Source organism: Solanum tuberosum, unplaced genomic scaffold (genome assembly GCF_000226075.1).
Source record: "Solanum tuberosum cultivar DM 1-3 516 R44 unplaced genomic scaffold, SolTub_3.0 scf00847, whole genome shotgun sequence".
Classification (NCBI taxonomy): Eukaryota; Viridiplantae; Streptophyta; class Magnoliopsida; order Solanales; family Solanaceae; genus Solanum; species Solanum tuberosum.
In genome coordinates, this window is record NW_006239800.1 from 20802 (window position 1) to 24931 (window position 4130).

A 4130-nucleotide genomic window follows, 5' to 3' on the forward strand; every position below is an offset into this window, starting at 1 on the left:
TATGGGGATGCGAGTTCATATTAATTCAAGTCTCCATAAACCATGTAGCCATCATGGGTATTAATGGGTCATACTTTTCAGATGATCACATGGGTTAAGCTAGTGGATCCACTAAGTTAAGTAGGTTCTATATGATGGCAAAGTATAGGACCATTCTGGCAGCGTGTCAAAATACGTTGTATCACCAATTAGGCACATAGTGGTGGTTGTTGGTTAGAGAAACTCCTACCTAAACTATATTACTTTGTATATGAGTAAAGTTGAGTTTGTTATTGCATTTTATTTAGTGAACTAAGTTGCTTCTACTATTTTATAAAACTTTTCATATAATGCATGTGTTTCATTGCTTTATTCTGAGTTAAGTTTATTCATGAGTTGACAAGAGCCAAGGTAAGTGTTTCTTTCAGAATCTTTTCAAGCCTATGAATTGTTTAGCATTCCAACTCGCATACTCGTACATTCAATGTACTGATGCCAGTTGGCCTACATCGTCTTATGATGCAGACGCAGGTAACCAGGATCAACATCCAGCGCCCCGTTGATCCAGCTTGAGCATTCAGAGTCTGTTGGTGAGCCTCCTTGCATTCCGGAGGATTCCTTTATTTGCTTTCTAGTTTAATTCATTAGGATGTTGTGGGGTTTGTCCCAACATCCATCTCAGTTGTTTTAGAGGCTTCATAGACAGTCAGTTATTAGTTCTTTAGTTTTCTCATTTTATCTTATGTTAAGACTTGGGTTGCCATTTTGGCCAAGTTGAATGTTTAATTCTTCTAACATTCTAAGTTATGTTATTAAGCTATTTGAGTAAGTTCATTTGATCATTGTAATCATTCTTAGAGTCTTCCGCTGAGTTAAGTAAGCCAGACCAAGGGTTTGGTTGGGGACAACAATGGTTCTCGAGTGCCAGCCACATCCAGGGTGTAGGCTCGGGGAGTGACACTTTTGATGGTCAATCAACTTTTTTTAATTCATGTTTTTGTAATAGAAAGTTTTAGGCTGATAACTCAACATTCTTCTTGATTAACATATTTGTACATCACTTAAGAATCCTCATTTGTAATATCATCATTGAGTGTATTACAAACTCTATGGTGATCACAAAAGGAAAAATCACCCCACACATATATTTAAGGAGTAATATTACAAGTTTTAGATCTACTTTTAAAATATTACTACTTATAACATTTTAATTGCAAGTTATAATAGATCATTTTTTTATTTATAATTCAATTAATTCCACTTTATTAAATAATTAGCTTTTTATAATTATATTTTAATTAATAGGTGAGATAATAAAATTAAGGGTAAGAGAGAATCAATGGTAATTATATATTACACTTTTTAGGGATATTTTACCTTTCACACATAATATTACACATTTTTAGGGATTCTTTTACTGTTCACACATCAACCACCACCTCCACTAGCACGTTTCTTTCTGACTCACACGCCAAAATCAGTACCCCCACCCCCACGTTCAACCTTTACTCAAAATGGTAGATCTTTCTCTCTCACCATCATCATTCTTTTTCTTTGTACATCCAAAAGAAGAAATAGTAAATATTTCTCTCTCATCATCTTCAATTTTCTTCTTTGTACACTCAAAAGAAGGACAAATCTTCTAAACAATACAAAGAATCAAGAGTTTAGGTTAACAAAAAAACATGTCGAAGAATAAAAAACATAAGCATGCACTTGGAAAGAGTCCAGATTCGTTAGAAGGGGTTTCTAATGTTGAAATTGAGGCTTCATCTTTTAACATCTTGACTCAAATTCCGCCGACCAACAGGAATGCGAATCCAGCGATCAAGAGTGTTACCATTCCCAAGAAGAAACAAACCCCAGTAAAGTTGTATATGATCAATTTTTTTATATTTTTGACATGAAATTAATATACTATGTAGTTGGTATGATTTTTTTTTGTATTAATATGTTTGTGCATTGACATGAAGTTTGTATAAATCTGGTATGACTTTTCCACAATTGTATTTAAATTGTTTTCTGATTGAAGTTGGTGAAATGGAGATAAAAATTTATATGAAATTTATATGTATTTCTATCTTTTTGTGATTTGTTCATAATAATTAATTCATTTTCTTTCTCAAAATTATTTTTTTCTTCAATGTTGTTTCAGTGATTGTGGTATGTACACATATCTATTTGCTGAATATATTAGCAATGGAGTTTTTAATATGGGTCACATTGATATCGATGCAAAGTACCATCGTCAAAGGTACGCCACAATCCTATGGCAGTGTGGAAGAAGCAAGAAAGTTGATGGCGCAATTAGTGAGAGTGAAGTAACTGGAATTGTTGCTAGCAAATTTGATGGACCCCACATAGCAAAAGTACATGCTCCGGATACTACCTATTATCCTAAATCAAGACTATGAAAAAAAAAATTGAGATAGTTGATTGTAGCTTAGAATTTTAATTATTACATGTTTTTTAATTTTTAGATGATATATATTTGTTTTTGCTAAGTTTTTTACAACAATATATAATATGCACTATTTTACATTATCAGATTTATATCATACCAACTTCATACATTTTTATTTTTAGCCTGTCTTAAATTTTCAAGTTAGATACCAAGTGTATACAAATTGGATATTAGCATTAACCATATTTATATTGGATTCTTAGTTTTGAAAAACACATCATAAACATAGTAAAAATTGAAATATTTTGAGATTCCTTTTATAGGACAACGAGATACATAGTTACACTTATGTTTTTCAGATGGATATTAATTGAATACAATATTAACTTGTTTTAGGTTGGCTAATTTGGTTGAAATCTCAATTACATCTTAGTTTTTCTATTTTTTTTTCAGTTGGATACCAAATAGATACCAATTGGATACAACAATAACTAGTTTTAGGTTAGCTAATTTGGTTGAAATCTCAATTACTTTTTATTTTTTCTATTTTTCCAATGATATTTGGATACAAAATGAATATCAATTAGAAATTACATTAACTAGTCTTAGGTTGACTAATTCGATTGAAATCTCAATTAATTTTTTTAAAAATTTTCCAGTGGGATATCAGTTTGATATCAAGTGTATACCAATTGGATACAACATTAACTAGTTTTAGGTTGGCTAATTCGGTTGAAATATCAATTACATGTTTTTTCAATCAGTGGGACTTTAGTTGGATACCAAATGGATACCATTTTCATACTTAATTTTGACTTAATTTTTCCAATCGATACCAATTGCATATCAGCATTACCGAACTTTTCACTATACATTTAAAAAACACATAATACACAAAGGATTAAGTAGTACACATAATAAATATTTTGAAATTATAATTCATTAACTTAAAAGGCAAAATAAATCAAAACACGAGTTTGTCACAATTAAACAACCAAATAAAAATAAAAATAAATTATGACTTTTTCCAGCAGGGTAATTTGAATATGTCTTCATGTTGTGTCCCTCCCGACGACATATACTACACTTAATTTTAGACCTCTTGAATTTCACATCAGCTAGCCCTTCCAGCATTCAAGTTGTTATCTCCCTACAAACATGATAGAAAAGTGCAAATACATACGTTATATGAGTATACAAATTTCAAACCATTTTTATGCATACTTCCTATACCTATTCCATGTCAAAAGTCAACACTGATGCATACCAGATTCATGCCAAAAAGAATATCAAAATCATATCATTTCTAACTAGTAATTTTCTTTTATTAAATAAGCAGTACACCAAATTAATTTCATTATTATGCACAATTTCATACCAATATAATGCCAAAAATAAAAATTGAATCATACCAAATTTGTACCAAAACATTACCAGTTTCCATTCAAGTCTGATATAACTAGTATACCAGTTTCATACAGATTTTATGTCAATTTTTAAACTAGAGTCATACCAAAAACGATAAATGATTCATGCAAAGAATGAACAAATTTAATGTTCATATCAAAAACTAATAGTATAAATTAAAAAAATGCCACAATTAAAAGTATTATACAAAATCTATATCTAATCAGCATACATAAAAAAATGATATCAATATTTTTTTACCATAAACCTTAAATTAAAAAAAAAACATACTAATATTTATTCATGTTTCAAAAATTTATTATGTAATATGAACAAAAGA